This window comes from Rhinoraja longicauda, chromosome 6 (assembly GCF_053455715.1).
Source record: "Rhinoraja longicauda isolate Sanriku21f chromosome 6, sRhiLon1.1, whole genome shotgun sequence".
Classification (NCBI taxonomy): domain Eukaryota; kingdom Metazoa; phylum Chordata; class Chondrichthyes; order Rajiformes; family Arhynchobatidae; genus Rhinoraja; species Rhinoraja longicauda.
The window spans coordinates 61,621,564-61,636,135 of NC_135958.1; the positions used below are offsets into that span (position 1 = coordinate 61,621,564).

At 42.0% G+C, this 14,572-nt stretch overlaps 1 protein-coding gene across 4 annotated transcripts in view; it reads right to left on the reverse strand.

The window, feature by feature from the left end:
- sdk2b (sidekick cell adhesion molecule 2b) overlaps positions 1-14,572 on the reverse strand; it is a 599,240-nt gene that overhangs the window by 35,157 nt on the left and 549,511 nt on the right. The window lies entirely within an intron of this gene.

The following is a 14,572-nucleotide window of genomic DNA, read 5'->3' on the forward strand; positions in this document are numbered from 1 at the left end:
AAAGGTCTACCATTGCTTCCCTTGCTGTGCCAACATAAATGACAACTTCTGCAGATTTTGCAGCATGCCCCTACTTTGTGATTGCCAAATTCACAGCATCAACCACAGCTCCTGCCATAGACTTTACCATCCTCATCCTGTTATTTCCTCTTCCTTGGCTGTTCACTGTGCACCACTCTCCTTGTTGGAGGCTTTCTTACCCAGCAAGGTGAACTATGAAGGCCTTTGGTTCTGTGAAGCAGCTCTTTGGTGTTTGACGCTTTTGATAATTTACATTTTTTTACACCTAATTTGAGGGAACTATTTAAATCCCATTCGCCCTCTCCAACAATCAACCAAATTATAGAACTAAATATATGAATGGCATTCTTGGTGACTTTTACCATAGCTGTATAGTGACCCAGAGGATTGAGCTTCTTGTCCAGCTCAATCTTCTAGGTCGTTATACAAAGGCACCTATCCTACTCTGAGAATAAAACAGTATGGCACAGGGACAGGCCCTTTGTTCCACAATGTCTGTGCTAAACATGATGCCAAGCCCAAATCTTATTTGCCTGTACATGATCCATATCCCTCCATTCCTTACATATTGACGTTCTTATTCTAAAGTCTTTAAAATGGCACTATTTTATCTGCCTCCACCACCACCCCTGGTAGTGCATTCCAGGCACCATCATCCTCTGTGTATAAAAAAAACGTGCCCTGCACATATCCTTTAAATTTTGCCCTTCTCACCTTATGGGTCTTTTTTATTTGTAAACCAGTCTCTGCAATTCCTTGTTTCTAGTTCTAACTGTCAACTCTATCTGTGCCTCTTATCATTTTGTATGCTTCTGTCAAGTCTCTCCTGAACCTCTGACATTCCAGAGAAAAAAACCCCATGTCTGTCTGATTTCTCATTACAGCTAATACTTCAAAGCAAGGCATCATTCTCCACTTTGATCCTCTGTGGTCCCTCCAACACTGCTGCTGTGATTTTGTTCAAATCGCAGTTCTGGCAGCAACAAATTCAACTCCAGTTCTCTGTGGTATTTGCAGCATGCTAACATTTCACCTCTCGCTCTCCTTCACTTGCGTGTAGAGCTCTGAGAACCCAACCCCAAAGAGTACAATTTCCGTGTGAAGATTTACCTTCACGGCACTGTGGTTCTCTATTCCCCTCAACAGTTCACTCAGACTGAGCCAGCCAGCACTTGATCAGAAAGTAAAATTCTACAGTTGCTTGTAGAATGTTGGTATTACTAAACAGGACAGGAATTCGGTTAATTTCATCTGTTCTCCATGCAAAGTTTTATAATTCTAAAAGTACAGAAAAAAGTCATATTTTTAAGATTGAATTCGGCAACTGAGAGACATAGTTAATTTAATCCAATTTACCTGTAAGTGTCCAGGTTAGCTGATCTGCACCCAAGATTACAGTCAGATTGAGTGCATATTCTGACCAAATATCTGCACTCTGAAACAATTGACTGTGCTTAAGTACCTTACCAAGGTCGGGATGAATTGTTTAGTATTCCTACGTCTCCTCTGATTCGTAATCATGTTTGAACAATTGTAAAGCCTGTTTGAGATTGCTGTATATATAACAATGGTTGGATGGGGTGTGGCAGGGAAATTACAATTTGATTATTGGGTGAGCCCTCCTGGTGTGTGGGCTTGGACTGATTAGGGCTGGACCATGTTTAGGTCAGCTTTCAATTATGTACCTGAGCAGACTTCCACCTGATAATGGAGACTAGGAGACTACAGATGCTGGTATCTTAAGCAAATGACAAAGTGCTGGAGGAACTCTCAACAAGTCGGGCAGCATCACGGGAGGGAATGGACGGATGACGTTTTAAATTCTTCCTGACCTGCTGAGTTGCTCCAGCACCTTGTGTTTTGTCCATTGAGATTTTTTTCACACTTGCTACAGAGACTGGAGAGGACATGAAGGCAAAGCAATAGGAAGGTTTAATCATGTTAGAAAGTTTTGTTGCTCTCACTAGCTGCTTCAGCTCAAGTCTGCGGAGTTGGATTGAATTTGGCACTTTCTTGTTCGTGCTGTTCAGTTGCTCTTGCATAAACCCAGCACATTGAGGAGCCAAGAACATTCAAGCATGCAGCAAGCAGATTTATCCCATCTTATTTACAATCATTAAATATACTGGGCAGCTAGCCCTGAAACCAGACTGTCCAGTTCAAGAGCTGACAGATGGCTATCCCACAGTCACAGGAAGTTGATAAGGGAAAAGTAATCAAGGAAACATTAAACCAAACAATAAATATAACATGCATAGTTTCTGTCAAATCCCTGTTGAGAATTCCATTTTGAAACTAAACTGATCTGTGAAGAGAAACAACTGTTGGATTTGGGCACCAATTGCCCTTTGCAGTTTTTAACGTAGCAATTTTGAACAATTTTATTTTTCTTCCCAAATCAGTATTGCATACTCTGGGATAATATGGGATAATAACTAGGGTAAAAGTGTTCAAAGACCACTTAAAGTGTGTCAATGTATGAAACCCCCAAACATCATTAAAACTAACAGCTCTACAAGTTGCTGCAATAATAAACGGCTCACTTCCCCAGTGATGATGGAATTGCACATATGTATTACAGTTTTAAAATTTTACTTCTCACCTTTCACAATAAGGCCTAAAGGCTCAGCGTGGTACTGAACCACACAAGCTGGAAGGTTCCACACTGTGCTCATTTGTGCTGATGAAAGCTGAAACAGCAATTAGAAACATAGCTAGCCTAAGCATCCACTTGTTTACATCCATGCGTATGAGCTTTGGAAGGCAATGACTGATCTGGTTGTTTTCTCTGATACCTGAATAGTTACTATCTTGGTTCATGTTGGGAAAACCGGCTACCTGGCCATATATAGAAGAATGGGTTAGAATCATACAGCACGAAAACAGGCCCTTTGGCCCAACCTCTCTATACCGACCAAGATGTTCCATCTATGCTCGTACTATTTGCCCATGCTTGGCCCATATCTCTCTTAACCTTTTCTATCTATGTACCTGCCTCAACTACTTGCTCTGGCAGCTCGTTCTAAATACCCACCACTTTCTAAAGAAGAGCCCTGACTCGAAACATCACCTATCCATGTTCTACAGGGTGCTGCCTGACCTGCTGAGTAACTCCAGCACTTTGTTTCTTTCGTTCTATTTCTTGATTCCCCTTCCTTGGTGGGGAAAAGTCTCTCTGCATTGTACCCAATCTATTCCCCTCACGATTTATAACGGAATTAATTTTATGAATTTAACGAACAAATGTATATCACATAATTTGGGTATTTTTAAACACTGTTGAGTGAAAACGCCCAGAGTATTCCAGGTATGTGCTATTAATAAACCTCCCTTGAGTTGGCATCGAAGGCATGACTGAGCAAAATCTTCCTGATCACTGTCAGGTGACTCCTGCTGCTCAGTGAGCAAGGTCAGAGTCAGGATTAGTTTCAGTAATCGAATAATACATTCACCCGAGTGTAGAACATTCGCTAAATCACACTCGGAATGAAAATGCTTTGATATTTATGTTGTCTTTTACCCAGGGTAGGTGCATTAAGAATGAGACGACAGAGGATTAAGATGAGAGGGGAAAGATTTAATAGGAACCTGAGGGGCAACTCTTTCTACACAGAGGGTGGTAGGTATATGGAATGAGCTGACATAGAAAGTAATTGTGGCAGGTACTATAATAACATTTAAAGGACACTTGGACAGGTGCATGGGTGGGAAAGGTTTCAAGGGATATGGACCAAATGCAGACAAAAGGGACAAGCTTAAATGGGACATCTTGGTCAGCATGGATGAGTATAAAAACATGTAAAACCTTTGATAGGGGTAGCAGAACTGAAGGATTATACCAGAGAGGAAAGAATGAACAGACCAGGTCCTCTATCTTTGGAAAAATAATCCAACGGATAAGCTTTGCATGATCACCAATACATCCAGGAAAGCAAGAGAGTGATTAGATTGTAACTACAGGTATCAGTGAAACAAAAAGGATGCTTGTATTTTAAAAAACTTGGGGAAACACATGAGGGCAAAGGGTCAGAAAGGTATGTGGAGGGGTTAGAAGTTGTTGTGTAGCAGGCTAATGTATCTGTGCGGTGTAATAATTCAGTCATAGAATGGTTCCAGTCAGGAACCCATTCAGCCCAGTATGTCCATGCCAGAACAACTCATGAATTACATCCATTGGCATGTTCTCTGTGGTACTGCAAATGTTTCTGCATATTTACCCCGTTTCCTCTTGAAGGCCACAGTAGAACCTGTTTTCACCACATCTGCAGACAGTGTGATCTGGATTCCAACCACATGCTGTGTTGATAGGTTTTACCTCATTTAATTACTTCCCCTCTACCTTATACCTGTGACCTTCAGTCCTCAACGCTTCTGCCAAAGGGAAAAATCTTCCACTGTACACACTCTGTCCAGGTTCCACTTCATTTATATATACTTCTATCAAATTCACTTATTTAAAGGCAGCCGTTATTCTGCTACGGTTTGCCTGTCAACATTTGTTTCCAATCTACCGGGCCAGATCCACTCTTACTCAATTGGAACTGGCCTTCCACGAATTAATTATTTTTACTTTTAATTGTTCCTCCATTTTTACAGCAAATCTCAAACTTATGTGCTGCGTTTTGGTCTAAAACATGCTGCCTGACCTGCTGAGGTCTTCCAGTACTTTGCTTTTTCTTTGCTTCAGATTCCAACATCTGAAGTCTCTAGTATTTCAAACTTGCGACGTTATGATCACTGTCGTTCTTGACCACCTCGTTCTCTGGCACCAGACTTAGCAATGCTCTTAGTTGGACTGGAAACATACTACACTCCTGGACACATTTTAGAAACTCTTCCCCCTTTCTGCATTTGACTATAAGTATTATAATATAAACAGGGATATAATACAGTCCCCCATCATATCTGCCCAATAGCTTTGGCATTTCTCTGTAATCTTGGCACATGTTCATTCCTCCATATTTCTCCCACTCATTGGTGACCTGTACAATATACCCGTTACTCAGCTACAATCAGTAATGCTCTTTCTTTAATCCCTCAGCACTACCCTGTGCAGCACTCTAATATTCTCTTTAATTAACTCTGCTGCCCCGTTCTCCTATCATTCCGTCCCTCTTCATCCTGAACACTTTGTGTCCCAAAATATTTATGCTGCGTTGTCACTTTAATAGAGTCAGACATCATGGAAACAAGCCCTTCGGCCCAACCTGCCCATGACGACCAAGATGCCCCATCTACACTAGTCCCATCTGCCATCGCTTTCCCATATCTCTCGAAACCATTCCTACCCATGTACCTGTCCAAATGTCTTTTAAATGTTGCTGTAGTATCTGCCTCAACTACATCCTCTGGCAGCTTGTTCCATAAACCCACCACGCTCTATGCAGAAAAAGGTACTCCTTCTGGTTCCTATTAAAGCTTTCTCCTCATACCTTAAACCTGTCCTCCAGTTCCTGATTCCCCTACTCGTACATCACATTGAATTGTATTGTTTTCACTTTCACTGATCCCAGTAAAGTCCTTGCACTGACCAAATCTAGTGGCAACTCTCTTCCCCATTTTCTTTGTTGGTTTTGCCTTTAATTTGACACTTTTTTTCCTGATTCTGACCATTTTGTTTGTGGACACTTAAACATGGCATTTAAGGAGACCTTTTATTAAAATGATTTGGAACTATACCTTAGCATTGATAATTGCAGCTGGGAAGATATTGGAGGCAGATGTCGACCATTTTATCTTGCAACATTATCCCTTTTTTAATTTAATCTTTCCTGCCTTCCATCCTGACTAATACCCTCATTTGTGTTCCTTCCTTTATTTCCCCCATTTCCCTAGGCTTGGGATATTCACCCTGTTTCTCTCTGCTGAGTCTCCTAATCTGAAGGTATTCATCTTTATCATCATATCATATATCATATATATACAGCCGGAAACAGGCCTTTTCGGCCCACCAAGTCCGTGCCGCCCAGCGATCCCCGCACATTAACACTATCCTACACCCACTAGGGACAATTTTTACATTTACCCAGCCAATTTACCTACATACCTTTCTCGGTTTTCTTTTACAAATACCAGACTGCTCCCAAGAGCATGCTTCAGAACGCCATGTTTCACTCAAGAAAGTTAAACTTCTCTCATCTGAGACCAGCACAAAGCATTTCCCTCCAAAATATCTTAATTACAGCATGGGGAAATTGCTTATCACAACATTTTGTAAATAAACAAAATTGTGCAGTATAATGTTCTGGAAACTCTGTCTGTCCCTTTTCACGTTCGGCTCCCTGCTAATTAATAACAATCACAAAATACTGCAGATGCGGTAAATCTAAAATAAACATCTAAGGGAGCAGCAGAGGTAACATTTTTTGGCCTATGGAACACTTCCTATATTACAACTTGACGAGATATCGTAAGATTGAGGGGCATCGTGATGTTGACTCTTGTGCCAAACACGGGCAAATGGGACTAGCTCAGATGGGGCATCTTGGTCGGTATGGACGAGTTGGGCTGAAGGGCCTGTTTCTGTGCTGTATGACAACACACCATGAGCATGTAATTCATTCAATGCAAAGTGGTTTCAGATGTAATGTATAAGTGTAGGTTTTTTCCCCCTTTATGTTTTCTCTGTGACCACTGCCTGACCTGGTGAATGTTTGCAGCGATTTCTAGATTTATCCCTTGATTCTGCAAGTGACCTTCAATGTTACTTCGTATTTGAATGTTAATGAAATCCGTGGCAGCCGAAACAATTCTTATCGCGCTGTCCAAAGCTCAATTTAACAACATACACCCTCCTGCTCAAATGCAACTAACATTTTGTGGTCGGGTTCTGTCAAATGATCTTGGAAATGTAATTCATTCTAAATTTAGGATCCAAATTAGTGAATGAATTAATCAGGGAAAAGGTGGTAGTGTTGCAGAATAACTTATCATGCACAATTTTTTTTTACATAAACTATTTCTCACTGCTGCAACAAAGGCACCACAAGCAAAGCTGTGGCTCTTTGGATACCGGCCAAATTCCAGAAACTTGGCTCAAGTCAGACACTTTCTTATGAAGGGAGTGAATCCGTCCTATGGACTGTGCTGGAAGAGGGGCTAAGGACAGAGGAAATGATTGATCTGAAGTGTTCACTTACTCTCTCCTACGCCACAGATTTCCTGGTTTTCTGGTTTTATTTCAGACATTCACTTCCCGTAATACTCGGTATTTATTTTAATACATCAGGGATCTTTCTGTGGATTGAGGATGGCTGCAGCCACTCTGGGCCAGACTGTTCTGATGTCCAGCTGACAGTTCCGTGGGGAACGGCCGGCTCTCTGCTATGTGTGTCACTGTGTCAGGACATCTGCCCCTGTGCAGTGCAGCACAGGAGTGCACTCGAGGCGAGATCTAATCTCAGGACTCGCCATTAAACCTCAGGGCAGCTGCAGTCCCACCTGGCTACCAATATTTACCTGGTGCAGCCCCATTCATTTCAAGTGGATTGTTGAACTTTATTGAAAACGGAAGTTTTGCCGCGTCTTTTCTTCATTTTATTTTCCATTATTAGAGTCGTGCAGCCGACCAAGATGCCCTGTCTATACTAGTCCCACCTGCCCCCATTTGGCCCACATCCCTCGGAACCTTCCCCAAGCATGTGCCTGTCCAATTATCTTGTAATTAATGATTTCGTTAAATAACAGGAGTTCAAGAGATTTTAAATTAATTTATTATTTAATTTTAAATGATTTATATTTAAAATATTGAAGTCAATTTAAATGATCCAAGATAAGGGCAGCACAGTGGTGCCGCGGTAGAGTTGCTGCCTTACAGCTCCAGAGACCTGGGTTCAATCCTGTCTGTGGGTGCTTTTTGTACAGAGTTTGCACATTCATGCACAGGGTTCAATCCTGACATGCGGGTGTCCTCCAGATGCTCCGGCTTCCTCCCACATTCCAAAGACTTACAGATTTGTAGGTTAATTGGCTTCTGTAAATTGTCCCTAGTGTGTAGGATAGAACTAGTTTTTGGGCGATTGTTGGTCGGTGCAGACTCAGTGGGCCAAAGGGCCTGTTTCCACTCTATCTCTCAGCTAAACCAAACTAATATTTAAGAGCAGTGAGACTGGTTAATGTGAACTGTCAGAGGGCATGCTGGGGCCAGAGCCTCGGCAAGTGACACTTAGTCACCACTTGCAGCCCACTCTGCCCACGGAGACACATGACTGGAAAACATTGATGCGATGGTGAGCAAGGTGCCAGGGCAGACTGTGTGTGTGTGTGTGTGTGTGTGTGTGTGTGTGTGTGTGTGTGTGTGTGTGTGTGTGTGTGTGTGTGTGTGTGTGTGTGTGTGTGTGTGTGTGTGCGTGCGTGCGTGCGTGTGTGTGTGTATGCGTGTGCATGTGCAGCCCATTCTGTCCATCTCTCATTGCTGGGCAGTTCAGTGTAATCAAGTCCAGGAATACCGGCTGAGTTGCCTGTCCCGCCAAGGGAACTTGAGTCCCTGGCTATACTCCTGCTGAGATTGACTGACTCAGAACACATCATGGATCAGTTCTCTGAACACCTCGCTCTATGTGACAAGTCGGATTAAAGAGAATCCCAAAGGAAGGGGGTAACCAGGAAGAAGGTAAGACCACTCAAGGATAAAGAAGGGAATTCATGCTTGGAGTCAGAGGATGTAGGTGAGGTCCTAAAGGAATAGTTTGGATCGGTTTTCACCAAGGAGAATGACATGGAGGACAGTGAGGTCAGTGTGGGGAATACGACTATGATCGGGCACTTTGAGATTATGAAGGAGGTGGTGTTGGTTCTCTGGAAGAGCATTAAATTGGATAAATCCTCAGGGCCTGATGGGATTTATCTCAAATCATTGAGTGAGGAGATTGCTGGGGCTTGACAAAGATTGTTGTATCCGCAGTGGTGAGCACCCAGAGGACTGGAGAATCGTCTATGTTGTTCCTTTGTTTAAGAAGGGGAATAGGACAATCCACGAAATTATATACCAGGGAGCTTCACGTTAATAGTCTGGAAACTACAGGAGGATTCTTAGGGATAAGATTTATTGGCATTTAGAAGAGAATGGGCAAATTTGAGGCAATCGGCATGGGTCTGTGCAGGTATTTTTGTGCTCTAGTCTCTGGACAGGCTAGAAACCTACCATTTCTGTCAGAGAGTTGTAAATCTGTGGAATTCACTGCCTCAGAAGGCAGTGGAGGCCAGTTCTCTGAATGCATTCAAGAGAGAGCTAGATAGAGCTCTTAAGGATAGCGGAGTCAGGGGGTATGCGGAGAAGGCAGGAACGGGGTACTGATTGAGAATGATCAGCCATGATCACATTGAATGGTGGTTCTGGCTCGAGGGGCCGAATGGCCTACTCCTGCACCTATTGTCTATTGTCATTTCTCTAGCTGGGAAGAGAAAGACTGCTAACAACTGAATCACAACTGATGTTGGTTGTTCTCAGGGCGCTAATATTTCCAGCTTTTGCAGGAGCTTCTTGATAATGAAGTATCCAGAAATCTGCAATGAAAATAGGAAGGAGAGTTTGTGGGGAGGGCTGGTATGTGATTGAACACAGGGAACAGGAGCAGGAAGAGAATGGACAATATGATGCTACCCTGATTTTGCCTTCAATTCCACTTTCCTGCCATTCCCATAACCCCCTATTTAGCCGGCCAGCAAAAATCTCTCCATCATGGTAAAAGCAATATCCTTGCAGCAACTATCTTTTGAGCCATGTGAGAATGAAGTCTATTTCAATTAGATCATATCACATTCTTCCACATTCTAGAGTTTGAGGCTAATCTACTTAATCTCTCTGTAAAGTGGCCTACTCAAATCATGAATCAATGTAGTAAACATTCACTACAATCCTTTCCAGGCATATCCTACTTGGAATGAGATCAAAACTGAGCACAATTCACAGAAGTCCTGTGAAGATATAGCAGGGATTCCTTATTTTCTTCTATTCCCCCCAATATTCCATGTGCCTTGTTAATAACTTGTTGCATTTGAATATATGCACAAGGAACTGCAGATGCTGGTTCACAGAAAAAAGGCACTAATGCTGGTATAACTCAGCAGGTCAGACAACATCTCTGGAGAACATGGATAGGTGACGTTTCAGTTTGGGGCCCTTCTTCACATTGGAGAGGAGTCCCGACCCGATAGTCACCTATCTATGTTCTTCAGCAATGCTGCCTGACCCGCCGAGTTATTCCAGCACTGTCCTTTTTTTAACTGCATTTGAGAGCTAACTTTCGTGTGTGACCATACCCAGATCCCTCCAAACAACATTTAATAGTACAACAAAATGTTATACAATACACTGCTCTTCTGTCCTTCCTATGTGGATAACTTCAGATATCTGCTCATTAAACTACAATTTAGCTTTCTCTCTTCCAACCTATCAGTATCTCTTTGCTGCCATTCTTTGCACAATTGCGGCACAGTGGCGCAGCGATAGAGTTGCTGCCTTGCAGCGCCAGAGACGCTGACTACGGCTGCTGTCTGTATGGAGTTTGTACGTTCTCCCCCTGACCGAGCGGGTTTTCTCCGGGTGCTCCGGTTTCTTCCCACACCCCAAAGACGTAATGGTTTGTCGGTCAATTGGCTTTTGTAAAATTGTAAATTCTTCCTATAGGATAATGTTTATGTACTGGTTGCTGATTGCTGGTCGGCGCAGACTCAGTGGGACGAAAGTCCTGTTTCCACGCCGCATCTCTAAAATCTAAAGTCGCAGTTTACTGCCAATTTTGGTCTCATCATCATACTCCATTCTTCTAAAATATTCACACAAATAACAAAAACTGAGGCCATAGTGTAGGTGCCTGAGGCATCTCTGAGACAATGTTTGCTAACTTAAATGAGCCATTTATCCTAATTCTTTGTTTTTTGTGTTAGCTCATTGTCTCCAGTATTCCTGAATACCATGAGTCTTTATCTTGGCCAATAATCTTTTAAGTGGCATCTTAACAAATGCTGTTTGGAAATCCAAATACCTTACCCCCACAGATGCTTCATCCTGAAAAGAATTCAAGCAAATTCTGTGAATGTGATTTCCCTTTCATAAAATAAGGTTGCATGCCAATTTATGAATTAGGAGCTGGAGTGGATCAGTCAGTGCCTTGAGCTGGCTCTGCCAGTGAAGTCCTGGCTGATCTCATTGTATCCTGCACACATCATTTACTCTTACCCAAAGAAAGCTTTCAGCTCCCCACCACTCCTGCTAACAGTTAGCTCTGCCTCCTTGTGTGCTGCTTTTCTAAGTACTCTGTTTATCACTAGGTTAACACTGCATTCCAGCATTTCGAAAACAACTAATAACAAGCTGGAATTTGTACTATCTACCTTTCAATGCTAGGGGTAATTATGTTATCCCAGTAGAATCTTCTGAAGAAAGGTCCTGACCCAAAATGTTCTCTGTCCATTCCCTCTACAGATGCTGTCTGACCTGCTGAGTTCCTCCAGCTTTTTGTTTTCCTCAAAATTCCAGCATCGCAACAATCCAGAGCCAGTTCCTTTGGAATCCGAGGATGCAGGACAAAAAGTTTGTGTGCCTTCCCTAAGCATTCGGCAGTCTTTTCTCTCTATTGTACTTTTCCCACAGTGACTTGGTTGTTTTAGATACCTCATTTAGTTTTGCTGCCTGATTACCTTTGATTTTTGAAATACCATTCATAGCAGTACACTATTGTGATGGGTAGAGTAGATATAAAACATTAAAATGTTGATTCAGCAAACTCGAGATTTTGATGGTGTTGGATGAGCAGATTTTTCAGACCATTACTCTTAGTAATATCCCAATCTAATTTAATTGGCATTTTAAAAACATTGCTTCACAGTGGACCAATTTCCCAACGAACAATTTAAAGGGAGCACAGCACAGGAAACAGGTCACTTGTGAGTAGAAAGGAAGTGTGGGTAACAGGTTTAAAGGGAATGTGGGAAACGCACCCGCTGAGTCAGATGGCAAACCATCAAGATTTTTCTCAATTGGATACCGGACCATCAGTCTCCGAATATATGCCACTTCCCTGTTGTTTCTCGCCACTCATAGCTTACACGCCACTCATAGGAATGTAGACACAAGCAACTGCAGATGCTTGTTTACAAAAAAAAGGCACAGAGTGCTGGAGTAACGCATCAGATCATGTTGAGCCTGACCCACTGAGTCACTTCAGCACTTTGTGTCTTATGTTCCTAGCGATATGCTTGCCTTTATTTAGGTTTAAGACTCTAGGACAAGTTGTCATCATCAAATTGAAGGCAAAATTCTGTCCAGTTACAAAACCTGTCTCCCACAGGATCCTATTTTGTACAATTACTAAATCAATCCGCCCCCATTACACGAGCGAATCCCCTCTCCTATTTGGGCTATAATATTTTGTTCTTGAAGCTGTCATGCCCCTTTCCATGAATGTGTCATTCACAAGGCAATTGCCAATTTGATTTGTCCAGTGGATGAAGATGAAAGGCCTTCTTAAGCCAACCCACTACGTTTATAGCATTAGATTGTTTGCATGCTTCTATTATTTCTCAATTGAACAGGCAGCAGTTAATATTCTCACATGCATTTAATACTCATGGCCAAAAATAAATGTATCCTCCATATATAAGCAGCTCCGCGCTGAACTGAATTTGGATAGAGTTACAGAATGTAACAGGATTGTTTCCCAAATCATTCATGAACAAAATGAATCACAGTCTACCATTTTGTTTATTCTGCACCTTTTTATTCACCAAGAAATTATGATCAGTGTACAGGCTTTTGTCATTAAAAGTGATGTTTACTGGTGTTGTGCCACACAGGCATTCAAAAATAGCATCAGGATCGGAGATATTTCCTACCATCTACTTCAATCACCCTTTTCTTCAGCAAACTGCTGCAAGTGACAGAGCAGGGGAAATCAGCAGCATGCCCTCTGTTACTCTCATACCAAGTGCCTTTCAAGACACTTCATGGAGGAACATTTGAAATTGGAGCCTCTCACAAATTTAAGATAGGACAGCGTAAAAGTTATTTTGGCCTTGGTTCCCATCTCCTGAAAGCACGGACTCTAAGAAGCAATTCCGCTTCAGACTACCTGTGAGTTCTCGAGTTGCCATTCTTGTACGAATTTAAACAGCAGGCCGTTCAACACTGAAATCTGTAACAACTCACAAAAATCCTTTCTCACACCAGTCAGAGTTAATGGGTGACAACCAAACCAATTGATTTTTCTCTCTGTAATCCAGGGCGTGGAAAAGACAATTATAGGATTCCTATAATGCTTAAACTGAAATCTTCTAACTAGAATGAAAATGGAACTGGGCCCTTGCCTGATCTATCACGCAAACATTGTACACTGGATAAAGCCTCCAAATGAAAACGCAATTTGCAACAAAAAAAATTGAAGTTCATTCAATCACTGGCTGCACACATACATATCATCTGAAAAGTCAATTTTAGAGCCATATCTGAAGTGGCTCGCCCAAAGATCATTGACAGGAAAGTGTAGTGTAAAATGGAAGCAGATGGCTGCTGGGCCAAACTACTTGCTCACTGTAATGTCCCCCTGAACCTCACGTCAGACCAAGCAGAAAGTCTGACCAACTGGAATATTTTGTGCAATAAAATACTTCAGCAAGCAGGTTTCCTGTGGAATTTATTCCTGTTGATTCAGATCCCAGCATGCTACTATAAACAAGATCCGTCTTGTAGATAAACCACCATAAACAAGAACTGGAAGGCAAATGTACATAATCACCTTATTTATTGGGGTTGTACCTGCCTCCTTATTGGTCCAATGCTTTATCGTAATGAATATTTTTAGTGACGTTTGGACTTTAACTGGAGTGCTGCCATTATGTCCGGACATGCAAAAAACCTTTCTTTTTGTTCGCATTCCAAGTTTCAGAGCAAAGTATTCCCATGTCTTAACTATTCCCACGTCCAGGTGCTTGAAATGAAGGGGAGTTTTCAAAGTGAATTGTGAAATTTGGGGATTGCACAGCCAATGACATTGATGAAACCGACTGTGTCCCTTTGCTAAGAGTCATACAGCTGCCACTCCCCACCACACAAAGCAAGGCAAGGCACAAGCCACCACAGCTGCGAATAAGACAACTTACTATTGCGGAAGGTTCTGGACATATAGCAAGTGTGGCTGGCTCCAAGGTTAATGCTGGGACCTAGTCACGGATCTGAGACAGCAACACCATAACTAGAAAACTTAATGTGCATAATCTTCAAATAAATAGAATAATTAATCCAAAACTAAAATTAAACACAATATGTAATGCAGTACAACTGTTAATCATTAATAAATAGCAAGGGAGTCCAGCAAAATAATATAACAGAATCAAAAACACAATTTTACACTCAAATAGGAAGCAATGTAACTTGGCAATGACTCCAAATAAACTCATACAAAAATTGGATACAAGTTCATAATACAAATGATAAGCTGTAATGAGAAGGCATAAGCATGGCACATTCGTTCAATAACAGGCACACTTGCAGGAGGGTTTGGAAATCTTGTAACAGAGAGAGAGAAGCTGCAAAGAAAGAAGTGCGCTGCCTGTT